Source organism: Patella vulgata, chromosome 2 (assembly GCF_932274485.2).
Source record: "Patella vulgata chromosome 2, xgPatVulg1.2, whole genome shotgun sequence".
In the NCBI taxonomy this organism is placed as follows: domain Eukaryota; kingdom Metazoa; phylum Mollusca; class Gastropoda; family Patellidae; genus Patella; species Patella vulgata.
In genome coordinates this window covers 26,667,323-26,694,503 of record NC_065880.2, presented here as the reverse complement: position 1 = coordinate 26,694,503, position 27,181 = coordinate 26,667,323, and the positions used below count along the sequence as shown (strand labels likewise).

At 34.0% G+C, this 27,181-nt stretch overlaps 1 protein-coding gene across 5 annotated transcripts in view; it reads left to right on the top strand.

Moving 5' to 3' along the window:
* The window catches only part of LOC126809788 (transmembrane protein 135), a 147,561-nt gene that overhangs the window by 99,319 nt on the left and 21,061 nt on the right, over nucleotides 1–27,181 (top strand). The window lies entirely within an intron of this gene.

Below are 27,181 nucleotides of genomic sequence, written 5' to 3'. Positions count from 1 at the left end.
ATTGAAGTGACTTTAAACCCCTCCCCTTTTTTCTCCCCTAACTCTTAAATTTATTTATTATTTTTTAGCATATCTTAGTCCCTAAATTGGGGTATCTTTTTGAAACCCCTCCCCCATTCCGTTCCTGTCTCTTAAATATATTCAAAGTCAGTTATATTAATTTGCCATAAATCTATCATATTAATAGTTCACAGAGATTAGCCTAACACTTGTACAATGCCTTTACGACACGTGTCTTAAAATCTTTTTGTGTAGAAACTTTGATGCGACTGCCATGAGTTTACAATATCCTCTCTGTTCACAATCTCCCTGCTGGCTTTACGACTGACTTGCATTCAGTAAAAGAAATTAATGATTTAAAAATGACCAGGGCTTTCTACATTTTAGACTGTTATTTGTTAGCTGATGTATGGGCAGGCAACAGAATTTATCAGTCAGTCGTGATAAATTACAATTTAAAGAAGTCTTAGTGAAAGGAATAATCTCTGCTTTTTTTATCTTTTCACCTTCAATATTCTCATTTCTATATTTGTATTTCTGTACATCGACTACGCGGAAATGTGTGACACATTGAGATGGCTATTTTGATGGTTGACAAACAAGGGTATGGTAACAAAGTTTGTAAAAAAAAGTTGTCTCTTATAAAAAGGCTTAATAAAAAAAGGTTTATACTGATAAATAAAACCAGTTGCAGTGGTTGAAGAGCACTTTAACAGAGATTGACATAAAGACAATAGGGAAAAAAGTATAAAGCAACAGAATAATTCAATTCTTGCATAGACTTTCCTAATCCGAATATGTCAAAATGTTGTTTATATTAAAAAAATTAAAAATATTTAACTGATGCATTTCACCCAAGGGCCATGCGCAGGTAACCATGTCAAACCTGGTCCCAATCCACCTGAGGACAAAATGGTAATCTGAATAAAAAAGTAAAAAAAAAAAATGGTACCTAATAAAGAGATTATACTCAGGGAAAGCTAATTCTGAACAACCATAGAAAATTTTTAAATACCATATGTTAGTCTAATAAGAGAGAGAGAGAGATGTGGTTGAACATCCACTCAACACAAACTAGGTCATTTCGGGACTAACACATGATTCAATTTTATTTCCATAATTCGCTTGCACATACGGGTCTTTAGCAGTAGGAGGAAACCGGAGGACCCAAAGAAAACCCACAAGGTTGGACAGGCGACCCTACTCCTTGTCACGTACAACTGTAGATCAAAACCAAGCCAGTTGACTCAATGACAGACCTTATGATACTGCGTGCACATGCTAACCATTTGGCCATCCAACCCCTCTCATATGTTAGTCTCAAAATGACTAAAATATTGTGTTTGGAGAGAAATTAACTCAAATTGTATTTCCATTTTCCTGGTCTAAAAGTTAATTTTATCGGGACTTGTTTGGAATGGAATTTTTCAAATCTCTACAGATTTCAATCTGACTTGCTTGAGATGTGGAAAGAAAATTAAATGTGGAAGATGCATGACATTAATGTCAGAGCATCCAATGGAAATTCCGAGATTAATGTGCTCCACGTACAGATTCGGCAAGAATCATTTCCGGGATGTGATTAAAAACGTCAGCATCGAAGCCAAAGATAAATTACAAGTAATAAGTCTTGTTCTCCAAGTCCCTTGATTTATGCATTAAAGAAGTGCACTGCGTCTTGTTAATTGAGACTACAGGTTAGGAGAAATTAGGAAATGTCGAACTGTCCATCCTTTACTGCAGATTCTGAGCCAAATCCTTGAAGCTTTGTAATTAAACTTCTGAACTAAAATAGCATAATACTTGTCATGCTATTGCTGCTTGACTTAACAAATGTTCTCACATCTTCTACAGTTGGCTATTTTGGTCTCGGTTGATAAAATGGAATGAGACTTTCTTGAATTAAATATTTAAGGTGCTCCATCCAGGTTTAAGGTTCCATTGTTATCCGACATATAAGAGAGATGATCTATATTTAAAACATTGATATGCAAACTAAAATAGCATAATACTTGTCATGCGATTGCTGCTTGACTTAACAAATGTTCTCACATCTTCTGCAGTTGGCTATTTTGGTCACAGTTGATAAAATAGAATGAGACTTTCTTGAATGAAGTATTAAAAGTGCTCCATCCAGGTTTAAGGTTCCATTGTTATTCGACATATAAGAAAGATGATCTATATTTAAAACATTGATATGCAAACTGTCAAATATCTTATATTTAATATTCTTGTCAATGGTGAAAGAAGGAGAGTCTGTCAAGGAAAAGTGTGTAGTCATTCGGATTGGATGAAAAACAGGTCCTCTGTACACCATTGGCAGCACATTAAAAGATACAATGACAGCATACTTGCATGTCTGTCTTCATTTTCCAGGTTGATGCAAAGAAGTAGGACTTTGCACCCTCGATGATGCCCAATATTAATCGTAATAAGAATTTTAAAAAATATCGGTAAAAATTAATAAAGTCAGCCATTCTTTAAAGAGTGTCACTATATCAAAATTGGATCGTTTCAGCATGACTGAATTTAATTTTTGAGATACTGGGGATGAAATTAAAAAAGTGATTTAGATAGGAGTTTTTGCTTGCATTTTATCTCAGGAATTTGGATGAAAAATGCAGGATTTTCCATGAATGCCACCTCTAATTGTAACAAGACTGAAGGATAATATTTGATGTAAATGTTACAGAAGTGTTTTCCTTGCGTTGTTCTCAGATATTTTTATAAGAAAAAAAATATCAGGATTTTGCAGGAACGTGACCTCTAATTGTAACAAAACTTTTAACCTCATCCCGTTTTTTTTGTTGATAGATGAAGGATAAGATTCGATCTAAATGTTAAATAACAATACAGATCTCTTGTTTTAGGTAATTGACGTAAATGATATCTTAGTGGATCTGATATTTGCCTTGAAGGGTTAGGCTGTACCGAAATTGTTATTGGAAAAGATAGTGGCACAAATGTCAAGAAATCGTCTCATTCATTTAAAGAGAGGGTGAATTGTCTTTCTGAAAGGCCAAAAGAAAATGGTGGGATAAATAAGAATATCAGGTATAAGACAATTGTTAAAGCTAATACCTTCAACAACGGTATAGATAAACTAAATAATAAAAATTGACAGGTACCATTTGCAATCTCCTTCAACTCAAGGGTACAGTTATGGATCAGGTACAACAGATACTTCTCAAGTACATCCTGTCAAGATTAGAATAAATAAGTTTCTGATCTTGATGTTGAGATGGCAGTCAATCCTTCATTCCTATCTGGTTTGTCTCCACTCAACCCTGGAGCAACAAAATGGCCAAATGGAATGAAGTCACCTTCAAGGACATATACAGCAAATTAATCTACAATTGCTTGCACGCTTTTGTGTGTATTTTCAATTTATCTCTGTCGACTTGAGTGCATGAAGTAGTTTTGATACTTCAATTCTAATCGATGAATTAATTAACTTGCCCTATTCAATCACAATTCGTACATTATTTCGAGAGCTAAATAAGTGATATTTTATGCTCTACTCTTAACAGGGGACCCCACTCCCTGCAGTTCCTCCATTTTCGTTAGACATGATTCTAGATTGATTTCACCTCTTATTATTTTTTTGAATCAAATCGAGAATAATGGAAATGTCAGTCATTGCCACAGAAGCCTTGGAGACATCTTATATAAGTTTTACTCATTAATGAAATTGTAATGAAAATCTGTCGCCGACGTTTGAATAATATTTTAAGCCTGTCCATCTGGAGAAAGCTTTGCCGTACCAAACAATCAAATGAAGAGAATAAAATCGAAAATTTGGTTAGAAATGATCCTTTTTTTTTTATTTTCTCCCTTTTTACCAGTCGTATTTAATTTGTTTGTGGTTGCACGTAAAGCCGAGGCTCGGAGAAATCAATGAAAAGAATTATGGATGTTTTTAGTTGGATTGAAATGCTGAATAGGACTGTAACACTGTGTACACCGAGAACTGGGGTCATGTTAATTAAATTCCTTTTGTGTGAATCAGTTTTCACTGTTAATTTGTCACCTTCTTGTTGAGGTTTTTTTTGTGTGTCGACATTTCGTGGTATTCAAGAAGGTGAATTGGCTTTGTTCTGTTGAATTACCTGCTAGAATAACTCGAGATGTGAAAAAATAATTTATTTTTTTTTTCTCTAAAAATATCTCGACAGTTTGATCATGTTGTTGTGTATACCCAACACTGTCTGTAATTTATATTTATTTAGTTTACTGTCCAAATATAATTTTGCTAAAGACTTACAAATGAACTAGAATCTTTTGTCTCTAACCAATTGAAATAAAAACTCCCTAACAATATCTTGAATGCTGTGAAAAAAACTAGCCAAAGAAATTGGACCGCTTTTGTCTAACACTGTCTCTTATGAAATTTATATTTATTTAGTTAAAATATTATTTTACTAATAAATCATTAAACTTAAAAAGGAATTAGAATTTTTGCTTGCATAAGCATTTGTAATAAAATTTCTTTAAAGATATCTTTAAAGTTTGACAGCTGATCTGTTGTTAATAAAGAGGCAAACCAAAAATAGACTCTTTCCTTTTTGGTGGAAAAATCTCGGTATCTAATTAACAGGATTCTTTTTTTGTTATTTTTTTTTTAGGTTTCTGTCCAAATATAATTTTTATAATAACCATTATTAGCATTCTTTAAGAAACAGAATCTTTGGTTCCAGACATTTGATTTCTTATTTGTAAAAACAGCATGTAAATTTTGACCCAATTATATATTGTTTACAAGCTTTTTCTGTCCAAATATAATTGTATTAATAACTATCTTCAAGATTGTTAAAGAAATAAACTGTTTGGTTCTTATAGACATTTGTGTTTTATTTGTAATCATAATTTGAAAATTTGAACACTAAATCCACAGTATCTAATTGATAGAATTGGTGTTTATTTAGTTTTATGTTCAAATATAATATTATTAATAACTATTATTAAACTTGTTAAAGGAATAGAATCTGGATATTTGAAATCATTTCTTTGAATAACCCTATAATTTAGATTTTCATTTATTTCCAAAGTGGTAAAAGAGTATTTTTTTATATGGTCATATCCCACTTAACATTGATGGTTAGATTTACGTAAAGTTTACGTCATTATGGTTAGATTTTGGTTAGCGTCCAATAATGGTAAAATTCTTTGGTTAAATTTACGTTACTTTTACGTCATAATGGTTATGGTTACTTTTACGTCAGAAAATGACGTAAATGTAACGTAAACTTTATGACGGATTACTAACCAATTTTTTTCGCTTTAAATACTTCTTGATTAAATAACATTACAAGTGTGTGCACATTCTAACAATTGATAAATAGTTGGAATTCAGACATAATAATTATATATGTATTATTGGTTATAATTCTAACGTTATTCTAACGTAAATTTTACATCAGGTTTCTAACCGTTAGTTTATGGTTAGTTTTCTGATGTAAATCTAACGTTAGTTTTCTAACGTTAATATAACGTTAGTTTTCTAACGTTAATATAACGTTACTTTTATGTCATAATTTTAACCGTTAATTTAACGTTAGTTTTCTAACGTAAATCTAACGTTAATTTTCTAACATAAATCTAATGTTAGTTTTCTAACATAAACCTGATATTAGTTGTATAAAGTAAAACAAATGTCAGTTTAATTTCATGATACTAACAATTAAATTACTGTCATTTTTTATCCTTAGTTTTCTTACGTAAACAAATGTCAGTTTAATAACATGAGCACCATTTGTAATGAAGCAACTCGATGAATAAGGCTAACCATATCCCACAGGAGAATACTGGTGTGGACTAGAATAAGCAGACGCCAAAGACTGTCATTCAATTTGGGCTTTTTGCCCGTACAGCGGCACTACGACCTACTCTTATATCGAATTCCAACTGTCAAGGGATCTTTTACGTGCACACTAATGTGTCAACAGGACCTCAGTTTTTCATCGGATCCGAACAACTAGACAGGTGTCCTTATCAGGCCCTACGTCCCGCATCACTTTCTCGGCCAATGCAGGGATCGAACCTTTTAACTCCTTTAAGAATTTCAGCCTGTAAGCGACACATAAAGAGAAAAAGGAATGAATGAATGACCTACTCTCATTTCGAATTCCAGCTGTCAAGGTTTCGTTTACATGCACATGCAACATGAGCACAAGATCTTGATTTTTTGTCCTATTTGAAGGACTAGACACTGTCCTACATTACAAACAAGGGGAAAATTCTATACCAGGATCGGACCCCTCGTTAGTTAGCCAGTGTGTTAACTTGAAAGTTAACCATTAGCCATTCAACCACGCCAGTGTGCTACAAGGGAGTTTTATCTGGACAGCTGTGCTAAGGCCTACTCATATATTGAGTTCCAACTGTCAGGGGATCTTTAACGTGCATGCCGATGTGTACATGGGACCTCAGTTTTTCGTCCCATCCGAAAGACTAGAAACCTGTGCAGTGCACAAACACATTCTCCTTATTATTCCTGTCTGTGACTACAGTAACTTGATATTGTACACATTGGAGTGCACGTAAACGATCCCTTGGTAGTTGGAATTCGATATAAGAGTATTCTGTTGTGCCGCTGCCCGGCAAAATTTCCCTCATAGCACACTGTATGGTGTAGGCCCATCTTCATTAGCCCGGTTTAGGAGCAGAACAGTAGGATGTTAAACCCCATTTCATTTCATTTCATTTTGTGTACATGGGACCTCAGATTTTCGTCCCATCCGAACGACTAGACAGCTGTCCTTGTCAGGCCCTCTGTCCTGCAACACTGCCAAGCAGAAACCACATCGGAAAATCCTGATGAACACTAGCCAGTCAGTGGCTCCGGGGTCATAAATGTAGTGCCACAAAAAAAAAATTTGCAGTTCACAAACACATTCTCCTTACTATTTGAGTCTGTGACTACAGCAACTTGAAAGTAGTCCAATTAATAGCCTTTTTTATGTGGTTTTGCAATCGAAATCAAACCTGAGAGGGAAAACAAATAATGATAATACATGAAAAAGTGTGGCACCATCCAAAGGGAGAGTGAGAATGAAATGGGGTTTAACATTCACTCGACACAAACTAGGTTATTTCAGGACTAACCGTAGGGGTCTTTAGCAGTGGGAGGAAACCGGAGCACCCAGAGAAAATCCACGGGGTCGGACAGACGTCCCTACTCCTTGTCATATTCAACCCGGGAATGGAACCCATGCCAGTTGACTCAATGACATACCTTATGATACAACACGCATGCGCTAAATCGATGGACACACTAGCCGAATCGTTCGGCTGAATGGGTGGACACACTAGCTGAATGCTTCGCCCGATTCAGCCTGTCGGTTGCATCACCTTTCACGTCACATGATTAAACATGGCGGCGTCTGTGTCTTTAATCTATCATGTGACTTCTCGATATGAGTGGTGATTGGCTAATGAATTCTATATTCGGCCGAATGCTTCGGCGAAGCGAACACACCAGTGGACACCGAATCATTCGGCTAGTGTGTCCACCGCCTAACCATTTGTCCATCCGACCCTCCGCCAGTGCGTTACCAGGGAGTTTTGTCTGGACAGGAGTGCTAAGGCCTACTCTTATATTGAATTCCAACTGCAAGGGGATCTTTAAGTGCATGCCAATGTGTACATGGGACCTCAGAGAGAATGAAATGGCATTTATCATCAACTCGACACAAACTAGGTCATTTCTGGACTAACATATATAGTTTAATTTTATTTCAATAATTCGCGTGCCCGTAGGGCTCTTTAGCAGTGGGAGGAAACTGGAGGACCCAGAGAAACCCATGAAGTTTGACAGGCGACCTTACTCCTTGTCATATACAACCAGGAAATCGAAACCACGCCAGTTGACTCAATCATACCTTATGATACAACGCGCACACGCTAACCATTTGGCCATCCAACCTCGCGCCAGTGTGCTACAAGGGAGTTTTGTTTGGACAGCAGTGCTCATGCCTACTCTTATATTGAATTCCAACTGCCAGGGGATCTTTTATGTACATGCCAATGTGTACATAAGACCTCAGTTTTTCATCCCATCCAAACGACTAGACAGCTGTCCTTGTCAAGCCCTCCGTCCTGCACCACTGACAAGCGGAAACCACGTCGGAAAATTCTGATGAGCTTCCTCAGGCAACACTGTGAGCGAACCTGTGACCTCCAAGCAAGCCAGCCAGTGTCTTATTCACTTAGCCACTGTGGCAAAGGGGTCATAAATATAATTCCACAAAAAAACCTGTGCAGTTCACAAACACATTCTCCTTACTATTCGAGTCTCTGTGACTACAACAACTACTCGAAAGTAGTGCGAACTGTAAATTTTATTTTGTTAAACTATCGTAAGAAAAGAAACATATTGAATATGCTTGTCAATATTCTTTCTCTGTCAGAGCAGCTAAAAGGTGAAATTGTCTTCCAAAAACTCTTTGTGAGTCCTCTTCCATCCAAAACTTAAAAAATCATTATTTCAAAAATGGTGTTGAGAGAGAGAGAGAGAGAAATGGGGTTTAACGAGAGAGAGAGAGAGAAATGGGGTTTAACGTCCACTTGACACAAACTAGGTCATTCGGGACTAACATATAGTTTAATTTTATTTCAATAATTTGCTTGCACGTAGGGGTCTTTGGCAGTGGGAGGACCCGGAGAAAACCCATGAGGTTGGACAGGCGACCCTACTCCTTGTCACGTATAACCGGGGATTCGAAACCACGCCAGTTGACTAAATGACAGGTCGTCACCATTTGGCCATCCAACCCCCCAAAAATGGTGTTGAAATGGGTGTTTTTGTGAATGCGCTTAGAAATACTCATGTGTAATGAAGTGCTATAATTGAACCATAATAATAATATAGTAGGCCTAGTGGACTCCTCCGTCTCATTTTGGTTGAATGTTTGGAAATTTGATGGCTAATTAGATTTAGGACACTCTGGCATATTTTCTAGGCTTGGCTTCATGTGGCCTGTTTTCCATGCATACAAGAATTAACCAATTAGAAGTTAAACAAAATAAAATCTGCTCCAAAATATTACAATACTTTTTTTTATTTCATTGCCCAAAACACCTTTACAGCCTGAATGTTAATTTTGGGGCAGCGTTTAACTGCATGGGTGGTAATTGAATTTATTAAATTGACTAACTTTTGCACAATAAGTAAATATCATAATACCCCAACTCAGACAAGTTAGTGGCCTTTCAAACCAATTTAAATTCGGTCAAAATTTGTAGAAATTTAGATATTATTTTATTCCATGTGTGTACAATTTGTTATGTGTCTAAGCTCTGTTACCACAAAAAATATATTTAATTTAGTCCTTATAGTAGATTCTATCACACGTTTGAAAGTTGTCCAACGGTCGAATAAATATGTTGTAGTTTGACCTAGATAAATATAAGACTGGGAAAATAAATATAAAAAAAATTCCGACATCTTAAAAGTAGATACCTATATTCGCAATGGAAATATTATTTTAAAAATCGGGATTATTTAATTTGATACAACTGAATAAAATGGCTCTAGTCGATCTATTTAAAAAAACATCAACCAAATATACGAGTTTGGCTACTGCCAGTGCAGTACTGCATCCGTCGTGATCCGAATAAAGCTGTACGTATGTATATTATATCATGTGCATGCTTAAAAAAAGGCCTCTGAATCATATAATAATTTCTTCAATTTTACTATTCATAGGCCTAAAATATTACGTAGTTATAGACTATATATATAAAATATTGAAGTGCGTAGGCCTACAGTTGATAGTCGCATAGACTCCGGTATCTACGTATATGATATATGCCGCCATTTTGGGTCAAGGTCAAGATAAATTACAGTCAATACAAATGAATAACTACATCGATAGATTATTAAATGTAATTTCTATTAACTGATTTCAATGTTAGGTGGTCTATGTTTGTTGTCTTTTTCAGTATATTGTCCACATTGATTAAACTATCATTATTAAAATCATTTTGATTCTTCTATATTTGTACGTACTTTTTCACAACTCTGAACCCGGAAGCGAGGTATTCTGGGAAGGTTATTTTAAAGATGGCGGGCGTTTTGGAATTTATTCGTGGAGTGCATGAGAAATGTTCAATATACAGCTACTTGGATTACACAAACAGAGAAAGATAGATTATACCAGTTAAATTGAGAGGTTTTATTTGAAAGTAAGTTTTTTCTTATATCCCCGACTGCTGATATACACGTATACTGAGACTACAAATTCAGCGATATGAAAAGAACTTACAATACAATGTAATAGTAGTAAAAATACTAATAAATACTATTCACACAGATGTAAAATTATTTCTGTCCTTATTTTTCTAATTTTTCACCGTAATTCTTACTTCTGTAAGACGCCAGGTTACGAAACAGTTTGCTTTTGTGAAAAAAAAAATTACTATCAGGTTATTACTGTACACATTTTCATTTTTACTTAATTAATAATTACTTAGACCTTTTGGACTAAAAAAAATATGTCCTCACTACTCAACGCTGCAGGCTTTGGCACATGACATTTTTACTTTCATAGCATTGGCAACACTTTAATCTCAATCTTCTCTGATTCTAAATAGCAGAAATATAGCAAATTCTTCTGTAACACTGTAATCAACCAGAACGTAATTCCAAACTTGACGTCTCCCCCTTGGACCCCGGCTGCTATTGCTTTTCATCAAAAATCTACCTGCTGTGCATAACTAAAGTTGACTTTTGAGCGCACGACAGAGAGTCTGGAGAGGGCCAACGGCAGTCTCTGCAGGCTGGGGCCAATGTACAGTCTTTCGAATGGGACAAAAAAACCAAGGTATTTTGTACACATTGAATGATAATTTAAACCTAATTTCATTTTGATTTTGGAGTATAAAAGTTGCTTTAATTGAATTTTTTTTTGTTTTTTTTTTACAGATCCTATATTTGAGCACCATTCATGGCAGTCATGTCGAGGAAGTTATAAAAAGGTTGATAAGGGCTTTGTATATGGAAGCTAGATGACATTACTACTTATCATACACAACTATTTGTCACATACCGACTTGGGATTGAAACCAAGCGACTGAACTCAATAACACTCCTCAATAACACTCGTCTATGAAACCACCCAGATGGCAAAGAAATAAAGACTTTTTAATTATGTACCGAACTCATATATGTATCTATGGTAGCACAAAATTCACCAGAATGTAGGCCAAAGCTTTACTTTACAAGCAGTAGGCTTAAAATATTTTCCGTCTGATCTTGTAAGAGTCAATTGTTTATGAATAGTTTGCCTCAAGCAGATATCCTGTCACTGTGTCACAGTATCATATAACCGCTCTTTGGCTTGAACTGAGTTGTATCAGTGAGTTGAAAATCTACTGCAGCCAGTATATTAGATTCAAAATTCTAACGAGCTTTCGTCTAATTGGCTCAACTGTAAAAAAAAATCAAATAAAATTCTCCAAGTCCTGCACTTGTCTTAAAAAAAATGAACAAATGCTGTTTATATTTGAAATAGAAAATGAAATATAATGGGGTTTAACATCCTACTATTCTACTCCGAACTTGGCTAATACGCCATACAGTGTGCTACGAAGGAAACTTTGCCCGGACAGCGGCACTACGGAACGATTAGACAGCTGTACTTGTTAGGCCCTCCATCCTGCATCACTGACAAGGAGGAACCATGCCGGAAAATCTGGATGAACTTTCTTGACCAATGCAGGGATCGAACACCCTACCGCTAGGCTAGTGAGCCAGCGTCTTACCGACCGTATTTGAAATCGTATTTGCAAACCATACATAGATATCACGTTCAATGTTGTTTGTGGGGTTGGATGGCCGAAAGGTTAGCACGTGCGCGCTGTACCATAAGGTATGTCATTGAGTCAACTGGTGTGGTTTCGATTCCCCGGTTGTACGTGACAAGGAATAGGGTCGCCTGCCCAACCTAGTGGGTTTTCTCCGGGTCATCCGGTTTCCTCCCATTGCTAAACACCCCTACGCGCAAGCGAATTATTGAAATAAAATTGAACCATGTTAATACCGAACCTACATGTAGTTTGTGTTGAGTGGACGTTTAACCCCATCAGACTCTCTCTCTCTCGCTCTCGAAGTTGTTTTCAATTTTAGCACTCCACCAAACCATTCAACTGGACTAAGAGCGAGTCGTTTGTATCAACAGAATGGTCCCGATCAGGTGCTCAATCGCCAAATTGAGCGAACGGTGGCGACACCAAACGACGTCATAATGATGGTTGCTAGGTAGAAATCAAAATTCTAAATTTGTTTACCATTCATGCTTAACATGTAAAGTGACTAGACATTTTTCGCCTTAATAATAGAAATAAGATGAAACAATTAAAATTTACACTGAACAAAAAAAGAAGTTGAATTATACATTGTCTTAATTTAGAAATTACATGAATGGAAGTTAGAAATTACAAGAGTAGAAGTAAGAAATTAGACGATAGCATGTTAGAATTTTGAATCTAATATACCGCCATAGTATATGGGGAAACTTTTTAAACCCTTACAAATTCTTCAAATTTTTGTGATAGATCAATAATAGCAAAAATCTGTGTTAAAATTATATTTGTAATGTGTTTAACAAATTCTATCACACATGTAATATTGGTGTAATTAAGTATATACCTTATTTCAATATTGGGGTATTATATCGTTGCCCTGACTGTTTGTTTGTCCAAATTAGTTTGTGATTGTGAAGGTGACAGTTTTTTATACGCTAACATTTTCATGTAGACGTATATTTTTGTAGCCCCTGTCCGTCCGAACGTCCATCGGTCCGTCCACAATTGTTTGTGGGACCGTAACTTCATAAATTATGGCCCCTGATTGTACTGAAAGTCATGTTTTTAGCTTGTGGACCCTATAGAGGTCAAAATTTTTATATGCCCACATTTTCATGTGGACGTATATTGTGGTAGCCCCGGTCCGTCCGGACGTCTGTACACAATTGTTTGTGGACACTCTACAGGTCACAATTCTTATCCGATTTTGACGAAACTTGAAATATAGGTTTATCTCCAAAAGATCTTGGTTGCTTTCGATATTGGCATGTATCTGACCGTAACTTCTTGGATTATGGTCCCTGATTGTACGAAAAATCAAGTTTTTAGCTTGTGGACCCTATAGAGGTCACAATTTTTATACGCCCACATTTTCATGTGGACGTATATTGTCGTAGCCCTTGTCCGTCTGGACGTCCATCCGTTTTTAGCTTGTGGTCCCTATAGAGGTCACAATTTTTATACGCCCACATTTTCATGTGGACGTATATTGTCGTAGCCCCTGTCCGTTCCAGACGTCCATCCGTTTTTAGCTTGTGGTCCCTGTAGAGGTCACAATTTTTATTCGATTTATAAAAAAAAACCATGTGTATATATAACCATTACACACTAAGATCTTGGTTCCTTTTCATAATCGCGCATATCCGAACGTAACTTCCTCGATTATGGCTCCTGATTGTTCGAAAAATCGCATAATCAAGGTTGAATTCGAATTTAGGGAAAATCAAAATGAAACTGCCTGACAAAATGTGTAAAAGTATGCAATATGAAGGCATTGGATACTCAAGATTTTAACTGGCCTGCAATTTAAAAATTTAATTAAAAAATGGGAAAGTGAGGCCAAGTCTCGAATATACCTGTGCCCTCATTACCACAATGCACACATCATGTCGAAACTAGAAACTGTGATAACTTGGCTCAGAATGAAGTAATTTGAATGAAATTTTCATTTTACATGTATATAATTTATTTTTGAACAATCATAGCAAGAATGGTCAGCTCTTTATCTAAATCTTACAGAAAGTATCGTTAATGTATCTTTTTCAAATTTTGTCCCCACCCCCGCAGATTGGCTGCAAAACCTGTGAACACTGCCCTATAATTTATTCACATTTGTTTCAAAGTTGGTGTGAAGCATAGATATTCAGTATTCCACAAATTTCCTTTCCAGTATTATCCCACCTAGTTCGAAAACCTTTAGCAAACGTGATAGAGGCCTTAGGTTTTTTTTTTTGTTTTTTTTATCAAATTTGGTCAACGTCACAGTTTTCCTTTCTGATATACTGCTGAATGTGTTGGCGTATTTCCACATTTTCAAAGTTTTTCTCGAAGACCGTTTCCTAAATTGTCACCAACTTAATGCTGTGGATAAACTGTTACAATTTAAATGTCTACTTTTGTATTTTATTACATTATATATGTATTTTTTGAATAAAGTATAGATACTTGTAGTATATTTTGTTGAATAATTATGTAAGTTGTACTGGTTTTTTGGCGTTTGGTTGCAATTACATTTAGAATTCTGAATGGTTATTGATAAATACATGTATAGAGAGAAATGGGGATTAACTTCCACTCGAATCACACTAGGTCATTTTGGGACTAACATGTGGTTTAGTTTTATTTCAATATGTGACAAGGAGTCGGGTCGCCTGTCCAACCTCGTGGGTTTTCTCCGGGTCCTCCGGTTTACTCCCACTGCTAAAGGCCCCTACGCGCAAGCGAATTATTGAAATAAAAAATTGAACCATGTGTTAGTCCCGAAATGACCTTATTTGTGTTGAGTGGACGTTAAACCCGATTTCTCTCTCTCTCTCTTAATTCAATGACGGAACTTATGATGCAACGAACATGCGTTAACCGTTTGACCACCGAAACCTCGAGGACGAAATAGATAGAGAGAAATGGGGCCTACGATTCAGTTTCAGTTCAATAATTGTTTGCGCCAGGAGTCTTTAGCACCTCATATGGTTAAAGAAGATTTGGTTATTGGTTGACTGAATTTTACAATTACAACCACCAATAATAGATTATATTAAAGGTTTTAATTGCTCATTTGACATTAGAATTGCATCCGAAAATGATGTTTATTTAATGTTAGATTTACGTTAAAATGGTCGGTTAGATTTCCATCATTTTGCTCATCCTTTTAACGAAAATTTAACGTCAGGAAATGACGTTAATCTAATGTAGAGTTTACGTCATTTTTACGTCATATTTACGTCATTTTCTGACGTAAATCTAACGTAAAGTTTACGTCATTTTCTGGCGTAAATCTAACATAAGTGACGTAAACTTTACGCAAAATTTACGTTAGATTTACGTCAGAAAATGACGTAAACTTTACGTTAGATTTACGTCAGAAAATGACGTAAATGTAACGTAAAAATGACGTAAACTTTACGTTAGATTAACGTCATTTCCTGACGTAAAATTATCGTTAAAAAGATGAGCAAAATGATGGTAAACTGACTGACCATTTTTACGTAAATGTAACGTAAATTTAACATCATATTGTTATGTGGGATATTTCATTTTCATTTTAGCTTTTGTATGTCCATAAACAATTCATGTAAACTTTCTATGGGTTTTTGATAGCTTTTTTTTTCTAAAGAAAACTAGCTGAGGTTGTTTGGCTATAGAACCAGAAACCATAGCGAAAATTGGATTCATGTATAGATTTTTTTTGCAGATGACTAAAATGCCCATGGGCATATATTTTGTTGCCTGGCAATGCTGTGTTCAGTATTGTTTTAGCTGATGTGTAAATACATTGAACAAAAATAAAAAAGATATATTTATATTTTCTTATTGAAGACTTATTTTAACTTGTTGAAGTGTTTACTTTTCATACAGTGGATAAAATGGAAGAAAAACAAATTCAATTGTTGGAATAATATTATGACACAAACTGAATGGACATTTTTTCAATAGAATATAATTATGTTTTTAAATAGAGAAATGTATAGATGCTGATGTGGACTAAACTTTGTCTTTCTAAAACAGTATAACTACTTTACAGTGTTTGCCTGAAGGATGTAAAAGATTGACTGAATGAAAGTTTCTGAGAAAATGGCATTATGGTTTATGTTAATAGTCTCCATTAAACAATGCCATTGCCTTGAAGCTGAAATAATTGTACACTGTGAATACAGCACTCTCCTCTCTCGGAACACAAAAAAGTGAACGCAAAATCGTTATTTCTCATTTTGCTTGAGGCGTATTCTACGAAGAGATCTTAGATTGAAATGAAAGAGACCTGGTCGTTCTGGTCTTATGTATTCAAGAACAAGAAGTCCTCTTTCGATTTTAATCGAAAAAAAAATTGATGAGTAAAATGATTTACTTATAGTGCCCCCGGAGAAGCCACATTTGAATCTTTAGAAGTCCTTCAGTTGGTCAAAAAAGATCAAAATCTGGTCCAATTCTGGAGCTCTTTTTTGTCTGCGTTATTGAATTGTGTGGATTAAGACCAGAAGCTATGTTTATTTAGTGATCAAATCGTTCACTGATATTTTCTCTAATGGAATTTGAAGTCTCGCCGTAATTGAATTCTTGATTTCAACCTGAAATGAAAGGATGATATAAAATGATATCGTAGTACTTTTATTGATAGCCAAATTTTTTTTTTCATTTTCATCCCATCTTGACTTATTCTCAATGGGCTACCATGTTAATTGAAACAATTTAGATGAGGATTGCTGTAGGTGTTTCACCTCATGAAGAACTTGGTATCAAGTTCTCTCATTGTTTGAATGACATGCATTCAAAAAGAGAATGATTATTGGAAATGCATCAATACACCACCCATCAGTTATTAAAGATGCTATCTGAAAATGTGGTGTCTCCGGTGCTGACCTGGAAATAAGGAAACTGTCACAGACATTGTTAAGCATAAATTAATTTTCAGGCATAAATTCAGACATTGTCAGATACTAATTCAGACATTGTCAGACACTATACCTCTGCGCCCTGTTATTTTGTGTTTTTTCTGTGTTTTTATTGATTTTTATAGGCCCACATAGAAATGTGGTCGTATATTGCCGTCGCCCCCATCTGTTTGTCCATCCGTCGTCCACAATTTCTTGAATTTTAGCAATTTCCAATGATTATGTCTAGAGTTTTCACCCTTGTTTAACTTTGTTGAACCTTGTAAACGCTTGAGTGACAAAAGTTGTCATCTGATCTGTATGAAATTTAGAACTCTATTGAATTTCAGCAATTTTTGTGAACCCTCAAACAACGAAAATTATAATCTGATCTGTATGAAATTGTCTTGTAAATGCCCCCAATTATCTATGTTTCGTTACCTGGCAACCTATATATTAAAATATATTAGATACTATTAGTCCATTTGTCCATCATACTTTTTGCTTCTAATCGAGATAAAAGAGGTCAAATGTTCAAAATTTGTGTAAATGTTTGTAAACGATTTTCTTGAATCAATCAGCTCAATGATGAGCAAGCACTTTTGCATTTAAGCAGAGATGAACAATAACTTTGATTCTAATTGAATGAGAATGATCAAACTTGGTTTATAGTTTGATTACATCAGTACTGTGACTAAGATTTATGATAAGCATTTTCTGCTCAGATTAAACAGAATGATAAGCAATTGACTTGCTCATTGCTTTATGCTATAATAAATGTTCAAGTAATTAATGAGTATCATCTATTTATTTTTGCGACATCAGGCACAATTTTGAATTGTTTTTATAATAATTCATGAAACTTCAAGAATTAAAGTCATTATAGTTATTTGTTCTGAAATGGATTGTAACAAAAATAACCACCACATTTGCTAAGCAGGAGTTCAGTCCCTGAAAATTGTGTTCTAATCATGTAAAAACTCCACTCATTGTACCTGTCAGCTATATTCTCTCTTAAATTTTAAATTATCAGTAATATTTTGTGCCGCAACAAGACTTTAAATTATTAATCAATGTTTTTCCGGCATGATAAGTTAAGCGTATAGTTTATCATTGTATTCAACAAATGGCTGCCAGTCTCTGAACAATAGACAGAAATAAGATAATTAAAAAATCAAAGAATAAATTGTTTAGAAAGATTTGTATAAATATTTGTATGTGCTTGCTCTAGGATTGAATGTGCTTTACATTTTATTTATATTGTTGTCTGATAATGTTTATAGAAATTGTCAAAAAACAGGAAATTGAGGATAATTGCATGAAGTTCATTGCTTAAATGTTTTTCCTGTGGATTCCAGTAAAATGTCAGACATTAAAGTTTAGCATTTTCGATAACATTGTACTGTCAATTATATTTTTAGGAAAATAAATTATTTTATTTGATAATGCCATGAGAATCTGTGTTCTTCCTGAGAATGCTTGTAATATTTTTCTCAATAATCAATGAATTAGATTGTTATATTTGAACAAAAAAGCATTAATACACTACAGAATTCCCATGTTTCCTGAAAATACATGTATATTGCATATGTCTACAAAATCAAAATATGCCTAAAACTTGTTTCAGAAAATATATGTTTGTAATTAAGGCTAAAATTGATTGGGTTTTTTGTTTGTTTCTTTTCTTTATTTTTTATTTTTTAGGTAATATATTATGTAAATTAAGTTTAAATTTGGTGGGGGGAGGGGTGGCATTTATGTTATTTAGGCATAATTGTTTTTTTTTTCTATTTTAGATAATGCATGGTTTTAAATTAGGGGATGGGGGTACTATTTTAGAAAACAATATAGGCCTATCTATTAAAGCTTAAAAATCCATAAATTGTGGTGTTGTTTTTTTAATATGTTATGTAATACATGTAATTTACGCTTAAATTTGATAAATGCAAATAGGGCCATAATCAGATTATACAGCCATGTTATGCTAACACCTGTTCCTGGAAGTCTGCAGGTCTGGTATTTTTCATTTAACACCGTGTCAGATGCCATATTAGAATTTCTGCAAGTCTTGCCAATTCCATAGGGTATGCTATTTAAAGAGTAAATATCTATGATAATTTGAATGACATTTTTTAGAGTTTGGATATTTTCAGTACATTGCCATCATAGGATATTCTTCAAGAGGATTTCATTTAAGCATGTTTCCTTATGTCAGGGGTGGTGCCCACAGGTCTGACAAATAAAATGTTACCAAGTTTTTGGTAGGGTGGTGGATGGTCTAGCGGTTAATCACTAGGTTTGTCATTGAGTCAACTGGCATGGTTTCGATTCCCCCCTTGTATGTGACAAGGAGTATGGTCACCTGCCCAACCTCATGGGTTTTCTCTGGGTCCTCCAGTTTCCTTCCACTGTTAATGACCCCTACGCACAAGCAGATGATTGAAATATAATTGAATCAGTTCCTGTTGAGTGGACGTTAAACACCATTTCTTTCTCTCTCTTTTCTGGTGGGATGATAAACCATGGTCAACTCATCTACACATTGGCGTACACTTGAAAGAGCCCTAGACAGACTAGGTGGAAACTGTATGTTAATGTTAAAATGAATTAAGGTATTGTGCTGAAAAGACAATAACTCCATTGCTTTCCTTTCTTTGAGAAGATTGTTTCAAAGTGTCCTCTTAAGACCTTTGCTATGGAGGGAGAATGAATTCCTGGATGAGGGTTAGGGATCGGACCATCAAATATTTTCATGACCCTGGGGTCCAGAGAGCCAGGGGGAATTTTACACCAAACCCCTTTCAAACAGATTAATTGAATTCATATCAAAAGCATATTTTTGAATTAAATTTTGCTCCAGAAGATGAAATGAAGCATCCGTCTTTTTGATATAGAAATCAAACAAAGATTTTAATAAGCTCACATCTGTCTCATTAGGAATACGATTTTTAATCACTGTTCGTCATTGTTCCGTCATACTTCATAAAGTTCATCTTTTACTAAATCTTGCTGAAATCAATATGGTTGACTCTTATCAGAACATCACAAGTTTTCTTTTTTTTTTGATTATTATTTCTTTTCGTAGGAGAATTTCTATAGGTTGATTACAATTTCTGTGATTGACAGTTGGTCAGACATTTAGAAATCAAAGCCAATGGTCTTTATTCTAATTCCTTTACGAATTCTCATCCAAATGCCGTCTCTAACTTCATTAAGACGAGAGTTCCTTTCTCTTTCTTTATTCAAAGACGAGGTTTTTAGTACAGATACCCCACTGATTGCACTTTCCTGAGCAACTGCCCTTTCTCAAAGACAACTTCCATCCTCAAAGATTTAATTTTGCCTTCAATTTGAATGTTGAAATCCCTGTGATTACAATTTCCATGAAAACGACGTGACAGGAAAGACCCTTTAACTATCAAGGCTTTGCCTTTAAGCCAGCACCGATTTCCAGTGCTGAATGTAAAATTGATTCTTATTATCAAATCGTTTCCGTGTCGGGTGATAAACAGACCTTAACTGACGAGAGGTAATTGGAATAAGTACGTAACTAAGACTCGGGACTTGAGCAAAAGATTACCCTTTTCTTTACCTCGTCTCGGCAAATCATGACAAATTGACGAACGATTTTCTTAGTTTGATAACTTAGGATTTGGGACATGCACGCAATTTTCCCGCGGAATTATTCCAACAAGATAAAATTTCAACTTAAAAAGAGAAAATAACGATTTGGGCTCGTGATGGAACTCATTTGTCTGATGAGCCTGACCCAGGGTTAAAGTTATTAACGTTAAAAGAAACTCAATCTGAATATTGATTTAATTTCGATATTTGACAGGGGCTTGGACAATGTTTGATGTGGGATTGTAACTTTTAAAGCAATTGGACGCCTCAGTAATTAGATGTCTGATTACTAGGGAAAACCCCGCATTCTACACGAATAATTTTCTCCATAATAAAAAAATAATTATGGTTGCTTCATGACCAATCATTTGCCCCGTTTTTAATGTTTATTTACTGTTCCTGATATAACATTAATATCTTCTCTTACAAATATAAGGGTCAGGCTCCCATTACTCAAATGTCTGGAATATATTCCACCATCGCGATATGATTCAAGGATAATATTTTTGGATTTTTGACAATGAATTATATTTGTATTGCATATTCCGATTTATGTATTACACACACGTTTTCTATCAATTATTTTATTTTCTAGAAAGTGTGCGTCCTATTCTTAATGTTAAGCAAATCAGATCTCTTCCCTAGTCAGGCAAGAGCTTGGATGATAATTATACCATAGCATGAGTTTTACCGGCAAAAGTAAATTACAATGACGAAGTAAAAGATAATTACAATGATAAAGTAAATATTAGTTACAATGATGAATAAAAAGTTAACAATAATGAAGTAAAAAGAAATTATAACAAGGATAGGGCAAAATTAATGACGAAAAAATTAATTAAAAAGAACAAGAAAAATCGAATTTAAATCAAAAATTACTTTGATGAGAAAAATTTAAATAATGAAAAAATTAATTACAACAATGAAGAAAATATTTGAAAAAATGAATCATGATGTGATGTTCTAAGATTCATATACATGTATAATGTTTTCACAATTTGAAGGATAATCATTATGATTTATGTCGAGAAAAAAAGTTAGGGGGAAAAAAAATGTTAGAGAACAGAGCAAATTACAGAAGTCAAGTTTGCTCGCTAATCCATTTACATCAATTATCCTAAAGATGTTGTTTCTAAAAATAAAAATGGGGAATAATTATTTGTGGAATAAAGGCTCATTATTTAAAATGGGAATTGAATACATTATAGGAATTTATTCTTAGTATAATGGTGGGTATTTTTGTTACTGGGTGGACAGATTGTTAAAACTAATAAAGGGCTGGTTAAAATACATATGTTGTTTTAATGTAGGTCATTATATCTGGAACAAGGGTTATTGTTAATATATGCAACCTGATCTCAAACAGTCTACATTGCAGATTTAAACAAAGGCTTTAGTTACACCTGCCATAGGTTGACAAGTGGCTCATTGGTTAATGTGTGCTTTAGAACAAAAGGTCTGTTAACTGGGCAAGGTGGAGGGTCGCCTACCTAAACCCCTGGATTTTCTCTATAAGTCCCCAAGGATCCCTGTGAATTATTGAAAGATAAATATACCATACTATATGTGTTAAATCCAAAATGACCTAGTTCATGTTGAGTGTACAAATTTACCTTTAAAGTAATAAAACGCAACAAATGCACATAAAATGTATATTTTGTATGTGTTAATTAAAAGCTGTATAAATTAAACAAATTCATAAATAGTTGTATTCTTTGAAAAAAAAATGAATTTCCAATTATAAAGATTAACAAAATATTTTTCTTGGCTTGCAAAAATATTGAAGTGAGAGTCTTTGTTGAGTCCCTTTAATATACTGTGTATATTAAGTGACTGTTAGAGACATGACTAGTAGGATTATACTGTCATATTGTACTAGTCAGGATAACAGATTATATTAGAAAGAGGCACCTGTCACCTTCTATACAATCATACTATTGTCATAGTTACCTATATTTACATCTGTCTATAAACAAATATCTATTGATTATGTTTTCTTTTAGTTTGTTTCATTTTCTGGAATAAAGGATCAATTGTTTTACTAGGTTTTTTTGTAATCTTTTAATTTCATGAGTAGTATCACTTTTGTTTTGTCGTTTTCTGTCGGAAGATAAATGAAGACAAACGTACAACAGATATTGTTAGCTATGTGAACTGCCCAAACAAGAAAATGAAATGAACTAGAGTTTATGTCATGCAGTATTCTATGATGGAAATGTTACCCATACATCAACACTATGATCTATTCTTATTCTGATTGTCAACTGGCGAGGGAATCTTTTATAATGTTGCAAATGGTATACACAGGACCTCATTTTATTTGTTTCAATTTATTATTATTTTATCTTAGGTTTGGATTGATTTCGATATTTTCTGATATACATGTGATGTATATTTATATAATAATTTTAATGGAGACAATTTATAAAGAGTTCTAGTTAAAGTCGATAAGAAGTTTTTCAGAATCTTATTTTTACATCTAGACATTTAAAAGTGAGATAAAGTTCATAAGTTTAACAAAATCTTCACATAACGATTTAAATTTCCATCCGATTTCTCCCATAATATCTGAATTATATATTAAGTGAAATAAATGCTTATGAGGGGACTATTCGCATTATTTAATGGACGTTTTATGTGAATTATTGCTGATGTAGATTTGGATTGGGAAGAAACGATAAGTGTTTGTAAATGTTGACGTTACTATTCATGTTTTTTTGATCAGCATGGATGGATTTTAAAGTTAGATTTATTCCAACTTGCTTGACCCTGGATTGGATATTTTCATGACGTTTTTATCAGGACAAGAATTGTGTTTGACCTGATCAAGGTTTGATTGGTTTATTAATGGAAAAAGGAAATGAATGTCTGACAAGAGAGTGGCGAGTCTCGCGATGGTTAAAACACAAACTGTAGTCCTGCCAACTGATGTAGCATTCTTGACTTTTATTTCTTTATATTTATCAAAATATTTGATAAATTATTCTGTTTACTTTCCAAGGGGAGTGTTAAATTTTTGGAATGAAAAATAAAGTTGTAAATTTATTGAATTTTTTTTTACGTTTGATTGTTTTGTTGGGTGACAATATGTCTTTTCTTCAATATATATAAAGACACTATTGAGATATAACTAATCCGGCACAATACTATCTGTTAGATTTTTTAAAAAATCATCTGGCTAAAAAAGTATAGAAAATTGTACTTTATTTTAATCTAATAATAACCAAACGATTTACAATCTTTTCCTTTTTGGGAGCCATGATGTTTTAAGTGAATAAGGTGCTTACCAGGTTTTCAAGGTTTGATTGCTGAGAAAGTTCTTTGTCGATTTTACAGAAAGATTTCACTTCATTAGTTGTGTAGGTCAGAGGGCCTGGTAAGAAACGGTATCTAATCATTTGGATGATATGAAAAACAGAGGTCTTGTGTTCCTGTAAGAATGCACATGAAAGAACCTTTGGCAGTCTTCATTAGGAACAGTTGGTCCACAAGAATAGGATGTTTGACTCCATTTCAATCCATTTCCTTTTCTTTCCTGTTTAAGAAATTAGTTATTTTTTATCTACTATTAAATGTTATCTGTCTTCTAATTAAAGAGAAAAAGAAAATAAATGACTAACTTGTCAGAAACAAAAATCAAATTTCAACATAAAACATTATCTTGACACTCCCAGTTAAAAAAAATATCCTTTTTATTTTGACACTTTCTAAACTGGTAAGAGAGAAGATAAATCTGCAATCTACTTACTGAGAGAGAATGTTGGAGAATTTCTTCAGGAATTCTTTAAGACAATGGGTAGTATGAGACCTACTCAGGGAAATAGAATTCGATGGTTATGGAATTTTTGTGTGGTATTGACCCGAGGCCAGATCAGGCAGGAAGATAAAACTGATTTTACCAACAAAAACATGTTTACGTCAGTTGTCATGAATATTTCAAGTAACAGAAGTGAATAGATATCCATCTTCACTTTCCTGATGGTAATTTCTGGAACCATTTGGTTATTTCAGGAATATTTTCACTACACTTCTGTTTTGCTCGCTAGTCTGTTATTTTCGAGTGCATCTGTCAAATTTTGTCGACAGTCCTACAGTATTTCTCATTCCCTAGACCCACTGTCTCTTCTTACATTTCTGGATTTTGTTCCTCAGAAGTTGTTTTTTTTCTCTTGTTGCTCCCAACTACCATCGTTATAATTCCACATTTTGGTTTTCGTATTCTGCCCAAATTCCCTGCATATTTTTTAACATTTAAAAATTGTGTCAAAATACTGATAATGGAAAATTCAGGAGTATGTCTGTTATTATATGAATAAGAATGTTTACATTTTTTGTGTAACATCTTGAATTAGTATAAATGTAGAATGTGTTTTTTTTTGTTTAATATTAGGCTAAATATATCACAGTGTATTTTTTTAATTACAATTATAAAGTTCAAGAGAACCTTGAACTTTCGCACTAAGTGCCTAGTTGTTCAGATGGTACGAATAAAGAAGGTGCTGTGTAAACTCTTGATAACTCAATCCTCAGTATCACTGTTTTGAATGTATAATAATAATATAAACTCCAATACGCATCACTGTGACTCATGTGGGTAGAAGTACGGATTCAATCCCATGCTTATATATACAATGAGTATAGTCACATGCCAATCCTCGTTGGATTTTTCTGAATTATTGAAATTTAACTATATCATATGTTTGACTTGAAATGACCTATCTCTCATAAAATCTTCAAAGTCATCATTTGTTAGTCCCCCACCATCCCTCAAACACAAAAAAAATTGCAATAAAATAAAGCTTTCCAAGTGTAAAATTCCATATACTGAATCATATCATATCTATAATATTGAAAAAGACAGTTCCATTGATTTGAGATTCAACCCAGATTCTAGTTTGTTTGACCCTTTATGTGTCGAGTCCTAAAAAGGATTTTGCCTGAAGCGATCAAGACAGGTTGAGGTTGGAATGTAAACAAATCAATTTTTTTTGTTTGGGTATAATGGAAGGATCAATTCAACTGGTTGGACACTAGACAACATTTGTTTACCATAAAAAAACAAAATGATTCAGTGAACACCATTTGTGTTATTCTGTGACCTGATTTTTATTAAATCAAGGATAAGTTAAAACATGATAAAAATGACCAAATATCAGAGAGAGAAATGGGATTTAACATCCACTCAACACAAACTAGGTCAGTTCTGAAGTAACATATGGTTCAATTTTATTTCAATAATTCGCTTGCACGTAAGAGTCTTTAGCTGTGGGAGGAAACCGAAGAATACACACGATAGATTGCAACGAATGTAATGTTTAATAAATACAATCAAATTAATAGTTTTTATGAGTGCTAAAAATTGTTATTGATGAAAAAATACAAACAAAATTTTAAAAGTTCACTAGTTTGTGAAATATTTTAAGGTGAAAAACATGTAATGTAAATCAGCACCAAAGTTCTTATAGACATGGAAAAAATTCCTGTGTAGAATTTTAAGATTTGGGTAAATACATTGTAAGATACTGACTAGGTCTACCCCATACTTCTGCTTCTGGATAGTGTCAGTTAAGACATACATGGCTGTACAAGACAGGAAGAAGAACCATTTTAAAAACATCAGTTAACAGATAAAAGAGATGGATGTATAAACATAATTAAAACTCAATCTGATATAATAATAGGTTTGTAAACAAAAAAAACTACTGACATTAACATGATTCAAAACACTTGGATAAAAAATAACTTTATCAATCAAATAGTAAGCACAGTAGAACTGCACCACATTTAACAAACAGAGAAACCAGAAGACAAACCCCCAGACAAGACACATCTCACACACAACACAGGGACATTGTATTAATAAGTGCAGGAGAACCACACAAACATACATACATAGAAACCCACTAGAGTTCCTCAGGATATTCCAGCCTTGTTTCACCTTTTCAATAGTGTTGGATGGAATGGAAAACCAAGGTCCACCCATTTACTTATCGGCATGCATGTAAAAGAACCTGTGTCAAAAGTATGCTCATCTTCATTAACTCAGAGAATTAGGACATTAAACTGTATTTCATTTCATTTCATTTCTAACAAGTGAATAGATGCATTCCACACTTTTCATATTTTGTCAAGTTTATGTGTTGCTGAGCGATCAATCTGCCTTTTAGAGCTTGATCTGGTTCCATTATCTATAAATAGTGACAGTTATCAGGCATGAGGCAGGGTATACTAATATATAGAGAGAGTAATTAACATGATCAAAGGAAATGAAATGGGGGTTTAACGTCCTACTTTTCTGCTCCAGTTGGGCTAATGAAGACTGGTTAATTTGATCAAAAACACTCTTAGGAGTATTTGATTGTTTTTATTTATTTATTTATCAGTTATAGAACTTTATTCATATTTTTATTGGGTAAGAAAGATGAACAGTTACTGGCTGAAGTTAGTAACAAGTAATTAAGTTATACAACAGACTTGCTAAAAAAGATCTTGACCTCCAGAAATGGAAAGCTTTTGTTGAAGGTTTATTTCCTGGGAATTTAGTGAAAATGTGTGAGAATTAGTAACAGGTGTAGAAATTTATAGGATTTGTTTATTTTGATTAAAAAGCTGACCAGTACCCAATATTTATCATTCAACACTACTATGGGAACTGAATAACGGTTCACTTTGTGATTTTAAGCAGCAGTTTGTGTACGGGGGGGGGGGGGGGGGGGGGGGGGGGGTAAACCAGGGCTTTCATTTCAAAATTCAGTAAGTCAGTCAATTTTTGCGTATTTTGTTAACCTTCGATAAGCAAGATATTTTTTAGAATTATCTCAATTTTTATATAATTTTTATAGTAATTTTACACATAAAACCTATAAATATGACTGGAAAATATG